This window comes from Mobula birostris, chromosome 7, assembly GCF_030028105.1.
Source record: "Mobula birostris isolate sMobBir1 chromosome 7, sMobBir1.hap1, whole genome shotgun sequence".
Lineage (NCBI taxonomy): Eukaryota > Metazoa > Chordata > Chondrichthyes > Myliobatiformes > Myliobatidae > Mobula > Mobula birostris.
In genome coordinates this window covers 120,562,301-120,586,253 of record NC_092376.1, presented here as the reverse complement: position 1 = coordinate 120,586,253, position 23,953 = coordinate 120,562,301, and positions in this window count along the sequence as shown.

The following is a 23,953-nucleotide window of genomic DNA, read 5'->3' as shown; positions in this document are numbered from 1 at the left end:
TGATTTTGAGTATCAATAGAATTTTTAAATATCTTAATAAACATTGCTTACTGAAGTACCCATGGCTGTTACTGTGGATTTCAGCTGTAGTAGACCTGAATGAGAATATCTGAAGTAGGAGGGAGAGAAGCCTGAAGTCTCATACCACCAGATTCAGGAATACGCAAACACGAGGAAGTCTGCAGATGCTAGGATTTCAAGCAACACACATAAAAGTTGCTAGTGAACGCAGCAGGCCAGGTAGTATCTACAGGAAGAGGTACAGTCGACGTTTCAGGCCGAGACCGTTCATCAGGACTAACTGAAAGAAGAGTTAGTAAGAGATTTGAAAGTGGGAGGGGGAGGGGGAGATCCAAAATGATAGGAGAAGACAGGAGGGGGAGGGATGGAGCCAAGAGCTGGACAGGTGATTGGCAAAAGGGATATGAGAGGATCATGGGACGGGAGGCCTTGGGAGAAAGAAAGGGGGGGAAGCTCAGAGAATGGGCAATAACGGATGGGGTACGAGGGGGAGGTGGGGCATTAATGGAAGTTAGAAAAGTCAATGTTCATGCCATTAAGTTGGAGGCTACCCAGATGGAGTATAAGGTGTTGTTCCTCCAACCTGGGTGTGGCTTCATCTTTACAGTAGAGGAGGCCGTGGGTAGACATATCAGAATGGGAATGGGACGTGGAATTAAAATTTGTGGCCACTGGGAGATCCTGCTTTCTCTGGCAGACAGAGCATAAGTGTTCAGCGCAACGGTCTCCCAGTCTGCGTCGGGTCTCGCCAATATATAGAAGGCGCATCAGGAGCACCGATCTCCCCACTGATCTCCCTCCCAGCACTTACCCTTGTAAGCAGAACAAGTGCTACACATGCCCTTATACTTCCTCCCTCACTACCATTCAGGGCCCCAGACAGTCCTTCCAGGTGAGGCGACACTTCACCTGTGAGTCGGCTGGGGTGATATACTGCGTCCGGTCGAAAGCAGTATAATGTATGGATAACTTATGTTCAATGTGTTGCATGAACCTCTGTGCCTATGATGCTGCTGCAAGGAAGTTTTTCATTGTATCTGTACCTCACAGTAGTGGTGCTCTATAACAAAAATCTCGTCTGGGCCATTAACATCTTTCTGTATTTGGTTGCTAGGAGGATGATCCTTTCCACAGTGACCTTGGTGGTGTTAGATAGCCGGCTCAGACTGCTGCCAAGTACCAATTAAAGAAAAAGTCCAACATTGATTACTTGGACCGTGGATGCACATGTTTCCAGAGAATATGCAGTGGGAAGTAAGTTGTAAGTGAAAATATCAATGTTCTGAACATACAAATCAGCTGATCTTTCAGGGGACTGATTAAACAATGATGAAGTGATTCTGTTAGTACACACACCTGATTAGCATCATTGCAATCTCCATACCCAGCCATTGGGTTCTGAATCACTTCCTGGTCCTTGGTGGCTTCACCTCTTCTTGGGGGAAGATATGACTATCTGAACAAGTGTTCACCCTAAGATTTTGTGTGAAGGAATGTTGCTTGCTTGTCTTTGCTCTGCAGAAGGTAAATCAATTTATCTTTGCTCAATCTTGCTCAGATTTGACAGGAGTTCAATCTTGCATTGCAAGGCAATAGTAAGCAATCATACAACTGGTATAGTTGCATCATATTGTGTGATGCTTTTATATAGTTTGGATAGTCAATTATGTAAGTCAATATGCAGACGCTGAGCTCTTACCATGGCAATTTAAAATAACTTCTCATCTGTTTATTCTTACACCAGTTCTTCCTTTCTTCTTCCTGAGAGCAATGATTAGGTTAAATTGGTAGCACTCACTCAGTCATAATATGTATTGTTCATGAATGCCTTAGATACTATGAAGTTACCAATTGTATTTGCAATTATACTGTAATGATCTCCTTAGGCTTGTGCAGGAACTGGACAGCATTGGGCTCGGAGGTTTTTAGAGCACCTGAATTGGTTAATTGTTGTTTAATGAAAGCTGTTAATCATTTACAGTTCCTTGTCTTTTCTCAAGCGACTTGCTCTTTGAAATGCAGTCTCCTGATATTTTCTGTTAAAATTTGTTAAGTTTACGTTGATAGACGCATGAATTCTGTGTTACTTGTATTATCTAAGTGGATGCCTGATTAGTGCTAATCACAGTGTCCTAGTTTTGAGACTGTCACATCTCGCAGTGTCGCTTGGCCGAGCCACTGATGTTCTGTTGGAATAAACTCCGGTCGCTGCCTGCACATTGGAGTCTGTCTTTCCTCTGCCCTTGGGGTCTGACATTGTCAGCACACGTCGTGACATATACAGGTTGGAAATAATTGGAGTGGGTGTGTTGCTGGGGCAGGGTGACGTGGGCATGTGCTTTGGTGCAAATAACTAGAACACAGCATTTTGTGGCTAGTAGTATTGATATAGCTCTGAATTCTGAATTCACACCTGTTCTTATTTTAAAAGAAGACCTTGATCTAGTTGGAACATTGAATGTTTGGGACACTGTCATAATTCTTGCCTCTATTTACATTTCTATTATCGGTTCCTGATACCACACAAGGGCAGTGTGTGGCAAAGATTGAAAGGCAGTCTCTTTCAGCAATTTTTTTATGAACCTCCTGTGTGGTTCTATGGAAACTGTGGTTTTACTGTATATACTTTCCAAACACTATTATTGCTGAGAAATGTTCTGGACTCCAACGGCATTAGAATATTTGACTTTATCACTCAACGGAGTTTATAAACCTAGAAACCTACTGTTCATAAAGCATGAATGGAAAGGATAGGTTATGTCTTACTGTGATAGTTAGATTTGATTTTACTAAGAGACCTGTAGCCAGTTGACACAGTTAGCACAGTGATGTTAGTCCTAATTAAGGTCGCTGTAGACTTGAATGACTTTAAATTGGCCTTTTTTCCAAGCTGTGCTATAGGATATCAGCATCATCTGTCAGAGTGCAGTTTGTTCTTTAATTAAACTAATGACATTTTCATCAATTTATCTAAATGGGAACAAGGTGCTTAACACTCATAACAGCACAATCTTTCCTCACGTAGGATCCACATGCAGCAAAAGGGTCAGTCAATTTATTGCTGAAGTGCTTAACTAAAGTAAGCCATGTCAATACTACTGAGTAAACAAGCAGGTCCATGAGGATAAATGGGTCTTTTTAATTATGAGAATTGACTGGAATCATAAAATCACAGAAAGGTCACAATATGCATGGAGGCTCCTTGTCCTGACATCTTTGTGCTGATCGAAAGGAAATAGAGTCCAGCTAGACCCAGTCCCTTATTGGTACTATGGAAACACCAATGCCTAGAAATGGAAAAGGTTACAGAAGGTGGTGGATACAGCCTAGTTCATTACACATGAAGCTTTCTCCACCATTGGGTACATTCACATGGAACGCTGTGACAAGAAAGCAGCATCCATCATCAAAGGTCCTCACCATCCAGGCCGTGCTCTTTTCTTGCTACTACCATCAGGCAGGAGGTACAGGAGCCTTAGGTCCCATGTTACTCAGGTTCAGTATCAGATACCCTGCAAGCATCAGGCTCCCAAATTGGTGTGGATAACTTGCTTCACCACTACTCTGAACTGATTCCCTGACCTATAGACTCACTTCCAAGGACTCTTTATAACTCATGTTCTTGGTATTATTTTTATTTGCATAGGTTGTTTTCTTTGTCAGTCTTGGTCTGTTTATGTATAGTATTTTTATAAAATTGTATTCTTTTTTCCTGTAAATGCCTGCAAACAATGAATACCATGATAGTATATGGTAACATATACGTATGTATTTTGATAATAAACTTACTTTGAATATAGCTCTGCAAATTGTCCCCTTTTGGACATTAACCCAGTTCCTTCAAACTGCTGCAGTTCATTTGGCATCCCTATAACCCTTGCTGGTGTATTCCAGGCCCTAACTGTCCATATGCAAGACTGGTTATCCATGGTCATTTATGCTCTTTCCTTTTACCTTCCTTGGTTCGTGACCCTTATACCATTGGCAGTTTCTCCTTCACTACTCTGTACCCTTCATAAATTTAAGTACTCTTAAGAGATCATCTGGAGCCTCTTCTGTTCCATGAGAACTACCACAGTTTTCTCATCAATGCACATAACAGAAACCCATTATCCTTCAACCATATTTGTAAACCTTTTCTGGATCTTGTCTAAAGCCTTCACATCTTTTCTAAAGATGTGGTGCACAGACCAAACATATTCTAACTATGGCCCAACAGTGTCTGACAAAGTTTCATTAGCTTTAGTAATTAGTGTCCAGGGTCCTATATATCTATTTTATAACCATATTCAATAAGCTATTTCAATCCTGTACTACCAGATATTTTTATATTCTTGCACTCTTTTACTGTTATGTAAATGGCAACAATGAATATCAATCGAGACAGGTTATATAAAAACAACCAAACATTTATTAAACACGTATAAACAATAAGGGAAAAACAAAATAAAAGAAAATGCAATAGCAAGCATTTAAAGGTTGCATGGATGAACTACAATTGTTCATCCCAGTTTGGCAAAGGAATAAATCAAGGAAGGTAGTGCACCCGTGGCTGACAAGAGAAATTAGGGATAGTATCAATTCCAAAGAAGAAGCATACAAATTAGCCAGAGAAAGTGGATCACCTGAGGACTGGGAGAAATTCAGAGTTCAGCAGAGGAGGACAAAGGGCTTAATTAGGAAGGGGGAAAAAAGATTATGAGAGAAAACTGGCAGGAAACATAAAAATGGACTGTAAAAGCTTTTATAGATATGTGAAAAGGAAAAGACTGGTAAAGACAAATGTAGGTCCCCTGCAGACAGAAACAGGTGAATTGATTATGGGGAGCAAGGACATGGCAGACCAATTGAATAATTACTTTGGTTCTGTCTTCACTAAGGAGGACATAAATAATCTTCCAGAAATAGTAGGGAACAGAGGGTCCAGTGAGATGGAGGAACTGAGCGAAATACATGTTAGTAGGGAAGTGGTGTTAGGTAAATTGAAGGGATTGAAGGCAGATAAATCCCCAGGGCCAGATGGTCTGCATCCCAGGGTGCTTAAGGAAGTAGCCCAAGAAATAGTGGATGCATTAGTGATAATTTTTCAAAACTCGTTAGATTCTGGACTAGTTCCTGAGGATTGGAGGGTGACTAATGTAACTCCACTTTTTAAAAAAGGAGGGAGAGAGAAACCGGGGAATTATAGACCGGTTAGCCTAACGTCGGTGGTGGGGAAACTGCTGGAGTCAGTTATCAAGGATGTGATAACAGCACATTTGGAAAGCGGTGAAATGATCGGACAAAGTCAGCATGGATTTGTGAAAGGAAAATCATGTCTGACGAATCTCATAGAATTTTTTGAGGATGTAACTAGTACAGTGGATAGGGGAGAACCGATGGATGTGGTATATTTGGATTTTCAGAAAGCTTTTGACAAGGTCCCACACAGGAGATTAGTGTGCAAACTTAAAGCACACGGTATTGGGGGTAAGGTATTGGTGTGGGTGGAGAATTGGTTAGCAGACAGGAAGCAAAGAGTGGGAATAAACGGGACCTTTTCAGAATGGCAGGCGGTGACTAGTGGGGTACCGCAAGGCTCAGTGCTGGGACCTCAGTTGTTTACAATATATATTAATGACTTGGATGAGGGAATTAAATGCAGCATCTCCAAGTTTGCGGATGACATGAAGCTGGGTGGCAGTGTTAGCTGTGAGGAGGATGCTAAGAGGATGCAGGGTGACTTGGATAGGTTGGGTGAGTGGGCAAATTCATGGCAGATGCAATTTAATGTGGATAAATGTGAAGTTATCCACTTTGGTGGCAAAAATAGGAAAACAGATTATTATCTGAATGGTGGCCGATTAGGAAAAGGGGAGGTGCAACGAGACCTGGGTGTCATTATACACCAGTCATTGAAAGTGGGCACGCAGGTACAGCAGGCGGTGAAAAAGGCGAATGGTATGCTGGCATTTATAGCGAGAGGATTCGAGTACAGGAGCAGGGAGATACTACTGAAGTTGTACAAGGCCTTGGTGAGACCACACCTGGAGTATTGTGTGCAGTTTTGGTCCCCTAATCTGAGGAAAGACATCCTTGCCATAGAGGGAGTACAAAGAAGGTTCACCAGATTGATTCCTGGGATGGCTAGACTTTCATATGAAGAAAGACTGGATGAACTGGGCTTGTACTCATTGGAATTTAGAAGATTGAGGGGGGATCTGATTGAAACGTATAAGATCCTAAAGGGATTGGACAGGCTAGATGCAGGAAGATTGTTCCCGATGTTGGGGAAGTCCAGAACGAGGGGCCACAGTTTGAGGATAGAGGGGAAGCCTTTTAGGACCGAGATGAGGAAAAACTTCTTCACACAGAGAGTGGTGAATCTGTGGAATTCTCTGCCACAGGAAACAGTTGAGGCCAGTTCATTGGCTATATTTAAGAGGGAGTTAGATATGGCCCTTGTGGCTACGGGGGTCAGGGGGTATGGAGGGAAGGCTGGGGCGGGGTTCTGAGTTGGATGATCAACCATGATCATAATAAATGGCGGTGCAGGCTCGAAGGGCCGAATGGCCTACTCCTGCACCTATTTTCTATGTATGTATGTTTCTAAAACTTTAACCGGAAGTTAATAGATCTGCAGCCGTTCACCAACTCGCCACTCAGCTCTGGTTCTTAAAGTGTTAAATGCAAAAACAGTTCTTAAAGCGATAACTTCGAAAGTCCAACAGTTTTACACATTCAATTGGGAGAGACTTCTCTGGAGAAGGATTTCTTCACAGACGCACCTTTACTGCTAGTTCTGTCCACAGGATTCACGATGCCGAAAATAAACAGTTTAAATCAACTGACCTTAAGTTCCTTTAGAGAGAGAGAGCACCATTTTGCATGAACTCCTTGCTCTTTCTGGCAAGAGTTATCTCGATGCAGGTACTCCTCCAACAAAGACTCAATAAGGTCGATCCTTTATTAAACTGACAAACGATGCCGACTTCTCTCGATCCTTCGATGAATTCTTCACTCTCCCTTCAACTGTTGGAATTGAGTAAATTGGCACATCCAGCCACAAATTTCCAGTCCAAGTAATATGGAATCTTTCAACAGAACACACAACTGTTTTAAAAATGAGACTGCGTCACAAAAACAAACGCAACAGAAACGGAGGCACAGCACGTTCTACCTGAAAATCTACAAACTTAAAAACCCTACTGCATCACCTGAGTTGACCTTTATGTAGTCACGGGGCACATATCATCACGTGACCTCACATTGGTGGGAAAATCACATCAGGTGACCTCCAAAAGACCAGTACATCATTCTCACTTAAAAAAAACAGATCTCCTTGAGCATGTAACATTACAATATTGCACCTTGGCTTTTATCACTTCTCATGTACTTAAACAATATCATATTTGATGTTTCTTAGCCTATTCCACTGACCCACTGCCAACAGCTGTAATCACTCTCTATGTTTCTATGTTTTTGGAAAGATTTAGAAATAGTAATAAATTATCCTATTATGTTGATAAAGTAGTGGTCCACATATTGACTGTTGGGAAGTCCTCTGCAAACTTCTCTCCTAACCAAAGTACAGCCTTTCTCCACAACTGTCTGCCTTCAGTAAGATGCTGGCACAAGCGAATACAGTGCTCTCTCACTGGCCAACCAAAGGTTTTTTTTTGGCAAAAGTTTTTTTCGATCCAAAGACAATTCTACAATTCTACTCCAAGGACATTGGGTACTGCAGGGCTACTCCATCAGTGAGCTGCTTGTTGACCGAAGTAGTTGGACTGGTGTCGACAGTGGAGCCAGCCAAGGTGTTGAAGGGGACAGCTGGGATGGTCGAAGGAGTTGGCCAGGATACTGGAGGGGCTGGTCAGGATATTGCAGGAGCTGGTTTGGGTTCAGAGGAGCTGAACTGGCTGCAGATCGTGTTGCTCCCCGCTACTCAGAAACATCGGATTTAGTGTAAGATAACCATGGGAGACAGTCTTGGACATTTCATTTGCAATCACAGGACTCTGTTGGTCTATGATAATGTAAGTTGCCACAGGCCTGTTACTCTTGTCTGGTGGAGGGACAGATGACGTGGGAGCTGTGTAGTCTCAGTTGTAGTGAGGAGTAGGCCTCAAGCCTCAGGCTTGCCTGCTGCTGCAGACCAGCTGAGAGACATGGAAGAATTTACAGCCATGTCTGAGCTCATCTGGGGCCTGGGGTCTCACATCAGTGCTGTTCAAGTGGTGAAATGACAGGCTGGATTGCGTGCGACTGTATGCTGCCACGAGACTGTACCATCGATTGCTGGACATTGCCACTCAAGGTCTTGGACCATATTGTGATTTTTTTTTTTGTGAGTGAATACGCTTCTTTGCTCATTATTTTGAATTATGTTATTATTTTTGAATGTTTGCTATTTTGAACGTTTTGCACTTTGACCTCAGAGGAATACTGTCTCATTCAGCTGTATCTATATATGGTTTGAATGATAACTAAACTTGATTTGATTTTGGTTCCTCACCAGAATTCCTCTCCTTGATCCTGCATTGCCATTCATTTGGAAGGCTTCAATCTTGATAGCAATCCTCTCACCTTATGAAACGTCTGGAAGTTCATTTTCCATTAACAAATCCATGCTCATTTTCTCTAACCAATGTATACTTGTTTAACTGTCAATTCTATCTCTGATTATTGCTCTAGAACCTTCTTCACCAATGAGTCCAAACTGACCGATCAGTTTAGTGGGTTTACCCCTACACCTGTTTTGAATAAGTGAGTACCATCTACAATTTTCCTGTCCTGAGGTACCACCCTTGAATTTAAAGATGTTCAAAAGTCTATGGATAGGATTTTGGCAATTTCTTTCTTTAATTCCCTCTACAATTGAAAATACATTCCACCTGGACCAAGTAATTTATCTGCTTCAAGTACAACTAATCTTTTTGCACCTTGCCATTTTCAGTTTTTAGCCCATAAATTAACAACCGTACTGTATCTTCCTTAGCTGAATTTCCAGCAGCATCTTCTTCCTGGATAAGTACTCAATGAGTACTTCAGCTGTGCCCCCTACATCCTCAAGTGGAATTCAATTTTGTTCTCTGATCATCCACTTCTTTGCAAACATTTTTCCTTTACACTTGCCCAGGCAATATTACTCGGCCCCCTTTTATTTGTTGCCTGACTGTTTTCTTGTTCTCGCTTTGCCTTTATTTTCAATTTTCTCTCTAAACCTTGAGTAATAGTTCATACAACCCTTCAGGCCAAATCATCCATGTTCACCAAGGTGCTCTTCTAGGCTGGTCCTATTTGACTACTATCATTGCACATTCCTTCAAATCTTTTCTGTCCATGTATCTGTCCAAATATCTTTTAAATGTTATTGTACTTGCCTTAATTATTTTATCTAGCGGCTATTCCATACACTACCCTCTCCATGGAAAAGTTGCTTTTTAGCTTTCTATTACTTTCCCTCCTTTGCCTTAAAAGTACACTCTCTAGTTCCTGATTCTGCAACATTGGGAAGAAGGCTGCATGTATTCACCCTATCATAATTTGATACATCTCCATAAGATCTCCCCTCAGTCTCCTACACTCCAAGGAATAAAGTCCCAGTCTGTCCAACATCTCCCGATAACTTAGTTCCTCAAGCCCTCGCACAACCTCACGAACTTTTTCTGCTGCTTATGTGTAAGTAATCTTGTATCTAGCAATATTTAGAGCCTAATCCTCCCCACCTTTTTACCCAGTCCTCTGGGTAATATAATGACATTGCAATCCTTGGAAGAGATTCATTATGCCTGAACTCATGAACCTCATTTATACACATGCACTCTAAGGCTACCTTATACCTTTTATCCCTGTCCATCTGTCTCCCTCCCTCCTTCCCTGTCTGTCTTTCTGTCTCTCATTCACTCTCTCTTAGGTTAGTTTTTGTTTTATTTTGGTGCAAACTATTTTTTCCAATATTTTTGGCATATTTTTTCTCCTCTTTGCTTCAGCGCCGTTTTTGTGTAGCGATGTCCTTGCCAAATTAGCTTAAACCTTACCCTGCAGCATAACTTTCCCCATGAAAATATTGATTCACTTCTGATGAGCCAAATCAGTTACTGAGAGAATTAATTTGCATTTTTCTTTCCTTGCTAATTAATTCTATTTATCCTACAATTTTAATAGGAAACAGAAAGTGAATAGGATTGGAGATATGGCATGAATATTGTAACACCAGTTCTTTGACAAATCTTTTTTATTCAAATCATTCTGTTACATTAAGTGCACCCTCTGGTTACTGCAGAGTTCTTCATATGCTTATATTGCATTTGTCAGGCTTTCCTTTGTTAGAATATCAATAAACTACCCTTCAATAAATTTCTCTCATCATTATTCTGCTCTTGTTCACTCTCTTCAGATGTATGTACAATGGCCTGGTCAACTTCAATCCCTGTGCATATAACAAAAAAAAAACAAGGAAGACTCTGCTTCTTTTGTGAAACGATTTGGACAATTGTTTCAAAGCGTTAATATGTGTGATGTTTTCAATTGCCTTCTTTGCTTTATCATTCTTCAACTCCATGATTGTAAGCAATTAAAGAATGAAAATGCATTTTGGCAGGGCATAGACTGGGCTCCAAACAATCAACCATACCTGAGTTTTGACAACAATGAAAAGAAAACTCAGGGAATATATAGAAAAGGCTAAGTCTCCACCAACAACCATTTTGCACTCTAGTCCTCTGGATTGTACATTCTATAATTCTAATAGATTTATGTTTTGTCGCCTGGGGAAAAATACACACGCAGGACGACAAATATTTTTTCGGGTCTTTAATTCCTTTATCTATTTTAAATATTTTAATGCAGAAAGAGGGTTTCAAAATAAACAAGGACAAAATAAATTTTTTAAAAAAGCACAGTTCCTGCTGTTACAATCTCAGCTTAATTTCAGACCACATCCTTGTTATGTATTCAGTATAAAGATAACTAAAATATACAAAACCAATATGGTAGTGGCAATTCTTAAAAAAAATTCAATACAAACATTAGAATTCCACCAACCCTGTACCTCGTACACAACATCAAAAATATGAATAAATACATCTCACCTTATTTAAGAGAGATACTCACGTTGGCACACACATGCTTAACTTCCAAACACATAGGCTAGACCCTCCTCACTCATGCTACGTAAACGGAGATTAACATATTCACATTACTCCATCACATTCACATTCAGTCATCAAACAATAAAGTAAGACAAAAATAAACCTTTACAATATATGGCCTTGGAGTTTAAATTATTAAAAACTAACCTACTAGGCCGATAAGGAAATTCACACAACCGCGCTAATCCAGCGCTGATCAATTTGCTCACAAAAATCTAAAGGATCCACGTGTAAAACATGTCCAGATTTACAAACAAGTATAAATGAATTTACATGGATATTACCAAGTATTATTCACTTTTCCTGACCAAACCTGGGAAAAGCACTCGAACGTCATTCTCTCTAGAACATGGCAACTCTTTGTTCTACTCCACATGTGAAAAATGACATCATCATTTTCTCTTAAAGGCACGGGCAGCTATTTTAGAATTACCAAGGTGAATGCGTAAGTGCACTTTAGCAATAAAAAATTATATTCAACAGTCACCTAGTTATGTTAGTATTCACAATCTAACCAGCTAGAGTAGGGATTCCCAACCTCTTTTATGCCATGTACCCTTACCATTAGCCACAGAGTCCATGGAGTCCAGGTTGGAAACACCTGAGCAAGAGTATTAGTAGAAAAACTTATGTTAGTTCAATGTTTTACAACCACTGTGAAGATTTGGGAAGTTAAACATATATAATGTTACACTTATGGGTGTTCCAGATGATGATTTTGCTGCTTGTAATGTTACGATTATGCACCAAAATGGTAAAAAGAACTGATGGAAAATATTGTCCCCAGGCACAGATTTTAAAGCCATTTCTTTTAATTCCAATTACTCTTATCTCTGCTGTTTGATGACAGTATTGTATAATACATGCTCTTCTGTGACTGTAAAAGTAATGAAGTTAAGAACTCCATAAGCATTTTGTTCATTTGATAAAGAAAGCAAAATGTTTTACTGAAATCTTAACCACAAACAAAACCAAAATCATGAAACATAAAAGTTATAAACATATTACAGATATTCAGTGACAGAGACAACTAAGCTGGAGTTTAGTTTACTGATATTTTAAATTAGGATTGAGAAAGATAGTGTCACATGGTGTCAGAAACAGTGGTTGATGAGGATATGATACTTCAATATTATGCTTGTACAGAATACTGACTGCCTGGTCTAATCTCTGCCACCGTGTACTGTGCATCAGTGTAGAGTGACAGCAAGGTATGGGATTCAGCTGAGATCACACAATGGAATAAACATGGATGCCTGAGCTGCTGAAGCAGAGAGATACCAGTGAGATTAAAGATGTCATTATATCTCATTGGTCGTGAACATGTGAGAATTGTACTAAATCTTCAGGCAGTGGAGAAGGCTTTAGATGCATTATAGAAACATTTAGCATTTTTAAAACTTCACTTCTTTATGTTCAACCACAAAGAGAAATGATCCTTTGATGAATTTTAATGGAACTAAGATTGTTATTACATAATTGACGATTCAGATATTTGAATGCTTTCAAATATTCAAAGATTCAAGGTTCAAAGTGCATTTATCACTAAAGTACATATGCAGTATACAACCCTGTGAAACATCTTCCCACAGACAGCCACAAAACAAAGAAAACCAAAGAAAAACATCAAACCCCCAATGCACAAAAAAAAACTCACAAACAGCAAAAACAGAGGAAAAAACATGGAATATAAAACACCAAACCACAAATCATCAAACCAGTCCAGGCATATTCAGTTCAGCTCAGTTCGATTCAATCTTATTCATTAACTTCAGGCCACAGGGTCCTGATCACAAGTCACACAAAATAGCAAAAAAAAAAGGAATGGCCTAAAACCAGAAACACATCATAACGTGAACTATGGAGTCCAATCCACTAACCACGTCTATTAAACATTGCCTAAGACTCTCCTCCGGCAGCATCAAGCAAGAGAGAGAGAGCGTGACCTTTTGAACACAGGGATCTTCCTTTCTTTTTAAATCTTTTTACTGATTTTTCCAAAGTTGTTCAAAAAAAATAACAATGTTGATACAAAGAGATTGGAATAATCTTATTGTTAATAAACATATACAGAAAAGATTTCAGATAACAGAGATATAATAGACTTCCAAATTCATGATGTAATTAATCACAGAGAAAAAAGAAATAAAAAAAAATACAAAGAAAAACCCCAAAAGAAACAAAAAAAAAGAACTAAATACTAAACCTAAAAAAGCAAATAGAACAAAACAAGGCCGGACCAATATCTTAAATCAAACTTGCTCAGTAATGTCGTCAACTCCACTCCTCTATTCATATATTTTAAGTTAATAAGAAGGATTTGGAAAGGTCAAATTACATCACATGAAAATGTTGAATAAATGGTTTCCAAGTCTCTTCAAATTTAACCGAAGAATCAAAAATATCACTTCTAATTTTTTTTTAAATTTAAACATAATATAGTTTGGGAAAACCATTGGGATGTAGTAGGAGGATTGGTCTCCTTCCAGTTCAATAAACTAGATCTTCTGGCCATTAAAGTAACAAATGCAATCATCCGACAGGCTGAAGGAGACAGAGATCTATGTTCTACCATTGGCAATCCAAAAATTGCCGTAATAAGATGGAGTTGTAAATCAAAACACAGAACTGTTGAGATAATAAGGCGAAGAGGGTTTGGTATTCATTTTTTGTTGTTAATTGAGGAGAGGGGAAGTATGAGTGTGAGGGCAGCTTGTTGTTCTCAGTGCCGGATGTGGGAGGTCCTGGAGTCTCCAGGACTCCTGGACGTCAATATCTGCACCAGCTGCGCCGAGATGTAGCTCCTAAGAGACCGTGCCTCCGGCACAGAGTCCGGCCCTGTAGCTCAGAAGGGTAGGGAAAGGAAGAGGAAGGCAGTTGTAATAGGGGACTCGATAGTAAGGGGGTCAGATAGACGATTCTGTGCACGCAATCCGGAGACCCGGATGGTAGTTCGCCTCCCTGGTGCCAGGGTCCGGGATATTTTGGATCGCGTCCAAGATATCCTGAAGTGGGAGGGAGAGGAGCCAGAGGTCATGGTACATATACAAACGTTTGTAGGTACCAATGACATGGGTAGGAAAAGGGGAGAGGTCCTGAAAGGAGAATATAGAAAGTTAGGAAGGGAGTTGAGAAAAAGGACCACAAAGGTAGTAATCTCGGGATTACTGCCTGTGTTATGCGACAATGAGAGTAGGAATGCAGTGAGGTGGAGGATAAATGCGTTGCTGAGGGATTGGAGCAGGGGGCAGGGATTCAAGTTTTTGGATCATTGGGACCTCTTTTGGCGCAGGTGTGACCTGTACAAAAAGGACGGGTTACACTTGAATCCTAAGGGGACCAATATCCTGGTGGGGAGATTTGCGAGGGCTACTGAGGTGACTTTAAACTAGGATGGTTGGGGGGTGGGAATCAAATTAAAGAGACTAGGAGAGAGGAGGTTAGTTCACAAATAGAGAAAGCTAGTAGACAGTGTGTGAGGGAGGATAGGCAGGGGACAGAGATCAGGAGCACTCAGACCAAAGATGTAGGGGACAAGGAAGAAAAAGATAACAAAGTTGTTTGCTCCATGAAGGATAAAAAGAGAGTAAGAGGTGGAGAGTTTCTTAAATGCATCTATTTTAATGCTGGGAGCATTGTAAGAAAGGTGGATGAGCTTAGAGCATGGATTGATACCTGGAAATATGATGTTGTAGCTATTAGTGAAACGTGGTTACAGGAGGGGTGTGATTGGCAACTAAATATTCCAGGATTTTGTTGCTTCAGGCGTGATAGAATAGGAGGGGCAAGAGGGGGAGATGTTGCATTGCTTGTCAGAGAAAATATAACAGCGGTCCTCTGGCAGGATAGATTAGTGGACTCATCCAGGGAGGCTATTTGGGTGGAATTGAGGAATAAGAAAGGTGCAGTGACGCTTATAGGGGTGTATTATAGACCACCTAATGGGGACCGAGAACTGGAGGAGCAAATTTGTAAGGAGATAGCAGATATTTGTAGTAAGCATAAGGTTGTGATTGTGGGAGATTTTAATTTTCCACACATAGACTGGGAAGCCCATTCTGTAAAAGGGCTGGATGGTTTGGAGTTTGTCAAATGTGTGCAGGATAGTTTTTTGCAGTAATACATAGAGGTACCAAATAGAAAAGGGGCAGTGTTAGATCTCCTGTTAGGGAATGAGATAGGGCAGGTGACGGAGGTATGTGTTGGGGAGCACTTCGAGTCCAGTGATCACAATACCATTAGTTTCAATATAATTATGGAGAAGGATAGGACTGGACCCAGGGTTGAGATTTTTGATTGGAGAAAGGCTAACTCTGAGCAGATGAGAAAGGATTTAGAAGGAGTGGATTGGAACAATTTGTTTCATGGGAAGAATGTAATAGAGAAATGGAGGTAATTTAAAGGTGAAATTTTGAGGGTACAGGATCTTTATGTTCCTGTTAGGTTGAAACGAAAGGTTAAAAGTTTGAGACAGCCATGGATTTCAAGGGCTATAGGAAACTTGGTTTGGAAAAAGAGAGGAATTTACAATAAACATAGGCAGCATGAAGTTAATGAGGTGCTCAAGGAATATAAAGAATGGCAAAAGAATCTTAAAAAAGAAATTAGAAAAGCTAAAAGAAGATACGAGGCAGCTTTAGCAAGTAAGGTGAAAATAAATCCAAAGGGTTTCTACAGTTATATAAATTGCAAAAGGATAGTGAGGGATAAAATTGGTCCCTTAGAGAATCAGAGTGGACGGCTATCTGCGGAGCCAAAAGAGATGGGGGAGATTTTGAACAATTTTTTTTCTTCAGTATTCACTAAGGAGAAGGATATTGAATTGTGTAAGGTAAAGGAAGTAAGAAAGGTAGTTATGGAAAGTATGACAATTAAAGAAGAGGAAGTACTAGCGCTTTTAAGGAATATAAAAATGGATAAGTCTCCGGGTCCGGACAAGATCTTCCCTAGGACCTTGAGGGAAGTTAGTGTGGAAATAGCAGGGGCTCTGACAGAAATATTTCAAATGTCATTAGAAACGGGGATGGTGCCGGAGGATTGGTGTATTGCTCATGTGGTTCCATTGTTTAAAAAGGGTTCTAAGAGTAAACCTAGCAATTATCGGCCTGTGAGTTTGACGTCAGTGGTGGGTAAATTGATGGAAAGTATTCTTAGAGATGGTATATATAATTATCTGGATAGACAGGGTCTGATTAGGAACAGTCAACATGGATTTGTGCATGGAAGGTCATGTTTGACAAACCTTATTGAATTTTTTGCTGAGGTTACTAGGAAAGTTGACGAGGGTAAAGCGGTGGATGTTGTCTATATGGACTTCAGTAAGGCCTTTGACAAGGTTCCACACGGAAGGTTAGTTAGGAAGGTTCAATCATGAGGCATTAATATTGAAGTAGTAAAATGGATTCAGCAGTGACTGGCTGGGAGATGCCAGAGAGTAGTGGTGGATAACTGTGTGTCAGATCGGAGGACGGTGTGTAGCGGTGTGCCTCAGGGATCTGTACTGGGTCCAATGTTGTTTGTCATATATATTAATGATCTGGATGATGGGGTGGTAAATCGGATTAGTAAGTATGCGGATGATACTAAGATAGGTGGAGTTGTGGATAACGAAGTAGGTTTTCAAAGCTTGCAGAGAGATTTAGGCCAATTAGAAGAGTGGGCTACAAGATGGCAGATGGAGTTTAATGCTGAAAAATGTGAGGTGCAACATTTTGGTAGGACTAATCAAAATAGGACATACATGGTAAATGGTAGGGCATTGAAGAATGCTGTAGAACAGAGGGATCTAGGAATAATGGTGCATAGTTCCCTGAAGGTGGAATCTCATGTGGATAGGGTGGTGAAGAAAGCTTTTGGTATGCTGGCCTTTATTAATCAGAGCATTGAGTATAGATGTTGGGATGTAATGTTGAAATTGTATAAGGCATTGGTAAGGCCAAATTTGGAGTATTGTGTACAGTTCTGGTCACTATATTATAGGAAAGATGTCAATAAATTTGAGAGAGTAGAGGAGGTTTACTAAAATGTTGCCTGGGTTTCATCTCCTAAGTTACAGAGAAAGGTTGAACAAGTTAGGTCTTTATTCTTTGGAGTGTAGAAGGTTGAGAGGGGACTTGAGAGAGGTGTTTAAAATTATGAGGGGGATTGATAGAGTTGACGTGGATAGGCTTTTTCCATTGAGAGTGGGGGAGATTCAAACAAGAGGACATGAGTTGAGAGTTAAAAGGCAAAAGTTTAGGGTTAACATGAGGGGGAACTTCTTTACTCAGAGAGTGGTGGCTATGTGGAACGAGCTTCCAGCAGAAGTGGTTGAGGCAGGTTCGATGTTGTCACTTAAAGTTATATTGGATAAGTGTATGGACAGGAAGGGAATGGAGGGTTATGGGCTGAGTGCAGGTCGGTGGGACTAGGTGAGAGTAGGAGTTCGGCATAGACTAGAAGGGCCGAGATGGCCTGTTTCCGTGCTGTAATTGTTATATGGTTATAATTTAAAAAATACCTTTCCAATATTTTTCCAAAAGAGGACAGGACCAAAACATATGAGTTAAAGATGCCACCTCATAGTGACATCTGTCACAAATAGGGTTTATATGGGAATAAAAATGGTCTAATTTATCTTTAGACATATGGGCTCTATGCACTACTTTAAATTGTATTAATGTATGTTTAGCACATATAGAGGAAGTACTGAATAATTGAAAAATTTTATCCCATTTCTCTATAGGTAGGCAAATTGAAGTTCCCTTCCCCATTCATTTTTAATTTTATCGGATATACCTGTAATTTCATAATTATATCATAGATGCTATTAATCCCTTCTGAAGAGGATTTAATCCTAACATTTTATCGATGATATCAGTAGGGTATGAGGTTGGAAAGGTAGGCAACATAGTACTTTAAAAAAATTCTTATTTGTAAATATATATAAAAAAATGGGATCTAGGCAAATCAAATTTCTTATATAACTGTTCAAAAGACATGAAACAGTTTTCCAAAAATAAGTCATGAAAACATGTTATACCTTTCGTTTTCCATATCAAAAAGGCTTGGTCCATAACCGAGGATTGAAAGAAAAAATAGATATAATAGGGCTCACACAGGGATCTTCCTCTGGGAGCAGCAGAGAAGAGGGAGAGAAGGACCATCACACACAAACACCTTCCTCCTGCAGCAGGAAGCAAGAGGGAGAGAGAGACCAAATGCCCTCAGGTAGATGGCACTGGGTACCTGCCCTCCTTCCTCTCATGTCTTTGAATTTTTTAGTCTTCATTGATACTTTAATCGGTGAGATCAGTGGTGAATGCAGTCAATCATGGGCTCGCACCAAGCAGGAAGTCATGTGGTCAAGAGCAGCAATTAAGTTCAGTGAAATGTGAGACAAAAGCCTTAAAAGAAAATGTATTGCAGTGGCCCAGAAATTGCAGGTTCTGGGGATAGTAACATCTGTGGCTCCAGAAGAAACGCCTGATGCCTGAGGAAAGTTTATGCACATTGTGGCTTGGAAAATCACTTCTTTAAACAGTGCACAATGAAAAGCTATGGAGTGGACAATCAGAGCTGAGCAGGGACAGAAGCAGGGTCAAGATTCAGAATTCCACTTGAAAATAATGTCTGGTGCTATAAAAGGCCAGGTTTGTGGCAGGAAATACAATTATGTGTCTCTGAACCCAAGTGTTAGTGCAAGAGCAACTACTGACAATTTCCCTCAAGATGATGCTGATAAGTGACAACTCTTTATGTGCAGCTCTGACTGAAATCATCAAATATTCCTGTTTAGGATCACTATAGCTGAAATCCACAATCACAGCCATGGGTAATTCAGTAAATGACATTGTTTTAACATCTATTCAACATCTATTAATCCTCAAAATTGATGTACCCACAGATGGCAGATGCAAGTCGAGAGTGTAGTTCCCCTTCACGAAAACAGAAGCTGACAAGGCAAACGGGTACAGGTATGATTAAAACACAGAGGCCTTAGATCCCTACTCCAAATTATCCTGAGAGTGAATGTACAGCCTCTAGAAAGTAAAACTGAAGACCACAGAAAAAGATTGCATTATCAAAGTGACATCAGAGACTGCTGTGTATTTTGCTTCATAGAAAAATGGCTCACTCACGCCATTTTGGACACTGCGTTACAGCCTGTTGCCTTCACCATTCTCCAGAAAGACAGGTCAGAGAGACTTTTAAAAGTAGAGGAAGAGGAGTATTTTTTATGATTATCTCATCTTGGTGCATAGGTTCTGTCTCAGTCCTGCTCGCCCAAACTGGAATATCTATTTTGTCATCCATTTTGACTTCCAAGGGAGTTTTCTGCCATCATCCTGGTAGCAGTGTACATTTCACCTCAGGCCAACATCAGACAGACACTGAAGGCATTGAGCACCTTGATTAGAACTCATGAAACAGCGCACCCTGATGCCTTCCATATCACTGTGGGAAATTGCAACCAGGCCAGTTTGAAGAAGTCACTGAACAACTTCCACCAACATATCATCTGTGGAAACAGAAGAGCCAATGCACTTGACCACTGTTATATCACCATCAAGAACACTTGCTATGACATCCCATGCCCTCACTTTGGAAAGTATAATCACCTAGCTGTACTTCTACTCCTGGTATATAGGCAGAGACTAAAGAACATAGCACCAGTGGTAAAGACCAAGAAGATATGGTTAAGGAAGTGGATGAGTGCTTACAGGACTGCTTCGAGTCAGTGGACTCGTGACTATTCAGAGATTCATCTTCAGACCTGAATGAATATGCCACATTTGTCATTGAATTCATCGAGACCTTCATGGATAGATGCGTGCCTTCAACAACATTCTAGACACATCCAAACCAAATGCCTTGGGTGAACCAGGAGATTCGTAATCTGCTGAAGGCTAGATCTGTGGCATTCAAGGCCAGTGATCCAGAACTATACAAGAAGTCCAGGTACAACCTATGGAAGGCAACTTTGAGAGTGAAAAATCAATTCAGATTGATGATAGTGGCAGAATTCGGTGCACATCAACTCTAGGAAGGTTTGCAGGCCATTACTTCTTACAAGGCAAAACATAACAGCATGATGTTTCACTCCCAGATGAGTTAAATGCACTGTCTGATAGGGAGAATAAAACTTCACCTGTGGGCATCCCTGCAGCATTTAGTGACCCTGTAATCGCTGTCTCGGAGGCTGACATCAGGACATCTTGCATGAGGGTGAACCCTTGCAAGGCATTATGCTGTGATGGTGTACCTGAAAGCCTGCGCCAACTGCCTGGTAGAAGTATACAAGGACATCTTCAACCTCTCACAACTGCAAAAAGGGTGAAAATCATACCAGTGCTAAGAGGAACAAGGTGAGCTGCTTCAATGATTCTCACCCAGTTGCACTTACATCTACTATGATGAAGTGCTTTGAGAGACTGGCCATTGCCAGAATCAACTCCTCCTGAAGCAACGACCTAGACCCACTGCAATTTGCCTATTGCCACAATTGGTCTATGGCAAAGACAATCTCACTGCCTCTACTTGGCCTTGAATCACCTGGACAATACCAATACCTACATCAAGCTGCTATTTATTGTTTACAGCCCAGAGTTAAACACAATCATACCCTCAGTTCTAATCAACAAGCTCCAAAACCAGGGCTTCTGGACCTCTCTCTGCAACCGGATCTTTAACTTCCTCATTGAGAGACTATATTCAATGTGGATTGGAAATAACATCTCCTCTTAGCTGACAAAAAACACTGATGCCACACATGGATGCATGATTACAATACTGCACAACTCTCTACTCCCAAGATTGTGTGGCTAGGAAAAATTCAAATGCCATCTGTAAAGTTGCTGACGACACAATTATTTTGTTGGCACTATTTTGGATGGTGATGAGGAGGCATACAGGAGTGAGTTGGTCTGCTGGGTGAGTGGTGTTGAAACAACAATCCTGCACTCAATGTCAGAAAGACCAAGGAATAGATTGTGGACTTCAGGAAGGGAAAGTCGAGGGAAAACACACCAGTCCACATTGAAAGACTGGCAGTCGAAGAGCTGAGTAGTTTCAAGTTCCTGTGTGTCAACATCTCTGAAAATTTATCCTTGTCCCAACATATTAATGCGATTATGAACAAGACATGACACTGGCTATATTTCATTAGGGGTTTGAGGAGAATTTCTATGTCACCAAAGACTCTAGCAACTTTCTACAGATGTACCATGAAGAGCATTCTAACTGGTTGTATCACTGTCGGGTCTTGAGAGGCTACTGCACAAGATTTGAAAAGGCTTCAGAAGGTTCTAAACCCGGTCTGCTCCATCACTGACCTCCCAGCATCGAGGACACCTTCAAAAGGTGATGCCTCAAAAAGGGGGCATCAGTCATTAAGGACTCTGATGACCCATGGCATGCCCTCTTCTCATTGCTACCATCATGGAGGAGGTACAGGAGCTTGAAGACACACACTCAATGTTTTAGGGAGAGCTTCTTCCCCACTGCAATCAGATTTCTAAATGGACAATGACTCCATGTATGCTACCTTATTATTTTTTGTTCTCTTTTTGCACTATTTATTGAATTTCTGATATATATCTCTTATTGTAATTTATAATTTGTTTTATTATGTACTACAAATTACTGCTGCTGTCATCAGTTCACAGCAGATGCCATCTCATTGGCTCTTCACACAATCTTGGAACATCTAGACAGCAAGTATGCATACAATAGGATGCTCTTTATCAGCCACAGCTCAGTATTCAATACCTTCATCACCTCAAAACTAATCAATAAGCTCCTAGACCTTGGCCTGGATACCTCCTTGTGCAATTGGATCCTCAATTTCCTCACTTCCAGATCCCAGTCAGTTCAGATTGGCAACAACATCTCCTCCACAACCTCTGCCAGCACAGGTGCACCACCAGACTATGTGCTTAGCTCCTTGCTTTACTCGCTTTACACCTGTGACAGAGTGGCTAAACACTGCTCCAATGCCGTATTCAAGTTTACTGACGAGACCATTGTCATAGGTGGTGATGAATCAGCATATAGGATAGAGACTGAAAATCTGGCTGAGTGGTGCCATAACAACATCCTCTTACTCAGTGTCAGCAAGACCAAAGAGCTGATTATTGTCAGAAGTCCATGAACCAGTCCTCATTGGAGGATCTGAGGTGGAGAAGGCCAACAACTTTAAAGTCCTTAGTGATATTATTTCAGAGGACCTGTCCTGGGCCCAACACACAAGGGTAATTATGAAAAAAGAGCAGCAGTGCCTCTACTTCATTAGGAGTTTGCGAAGATTTGGCATGACACCTAAAACTTTGACAAATATCTGTAGATGTGTGGTGGAGAATATATTGACTAGGTGTATCACAGCCTGGTATGAAAATACCAATGCGTTTGAATGGAAAATCCTGCAAAAAGTATCAAATATGGCTCAGTCCCTCCCTACCAGTGAGCACATCTACATGAAACACTGTTGCAGTTAAGTGTGTTCATCAGCAGGGTCCCCCACCTCCTAGAACATGCTCTCTTCTCACTGTTGCAATTAGGACGAAGGTACAAGAGGACTCACACCACCATTTTCAGGAGCAGTTACTACCCCTCATCCATCAAGCTCTTGAACAAAAGGAGGTAACTTCACTCAACTTCACCTCCCACAACCATAGACTCATTCTCGAGGACTCTTCATCTCATGTTCTCAATATTTACTGCTTATTTATTTCTTTAATTTGTTATTTGCACAATTTGTTTTGTTTGCACATTGCTTGAACGCCCAGGTTCGAGCAGTCTTTCATTGATTCTGCTATGGTTATTATTCTATGTACCTATTGAGTATTCCTGCAAGAAAATAAATATCAGGGCTGTATATTGTGATGTATGTGTACTTTCGTAATAAACTTCCTTCGAAATCTGACCTTATTTCACAACATATGCCAGTGAAGTTAAACCTGTTACTGATTCTGATTCAGTGGAAGATGTTTTAACAAACTGAACAGATTTTTTTTTCAGTGTTGTATACAAAAATAGCTTTTGGTATATAAAGTTCAAGAAAGGCTCTCATGTTTAACTGTTTCAACATACCATTTGGTAGACACCATTGGAGATATTGCAATTAACAGCGCATCAGAGGAACCTCTGCTGGGCACTGCACTCAGAGTAAGGGCTTTAAAATGTAACCTATTAGTTTCAGAGACAGAAAAACAGTGAAAGAGGCAGAATAGGTACCATTTTCAGATAGACCATAAAGGAGTGCTACTACTGCTACTACATCGACTCAGGCCTAGGGGGCCGGCGTCGGGCACGATGACAGACTCTCCACTTCCCCCCCTCTCTTAGTGTATTCAGATCATCTACATTATCTGCGCTGCTGTCTTCTAGGAATGTGTTGACCGTAGTCTTGGGAGGGTGCCCAGGGTTCATCCTCCCGTGCTTGGGCTCCCATATAATGACTAGGCTGGCAGGTAGCTCAGGGTGGCGTAGACAGCGCCCTGCTAATTGAAGCCTTCTCGCCTCCATTTTAGTAGTGAGCATCGGTAAGTCGTCATAGAGCTCGACGTTCGTCGTATGTTGTTGCCAGCTCACGTCACGAGCTATCTGGAGCATTCGTGTACAGCGACCATCTAGAGACTTCCGCATAGTCTTGGTGAGTGTCCACGTCTCGCATCTGTACGTGAGAATGGACTCTATGACTGCTATGAAAATCCTCTTTTTAAGCTCGCTGGTCAGGTTCGACTTCCAGATTTCCTGCTTGTCGTTTATAGCCCTCCATACCAGCGCCTTCCATATCTTTATGTCCTTCTCCAAACTCC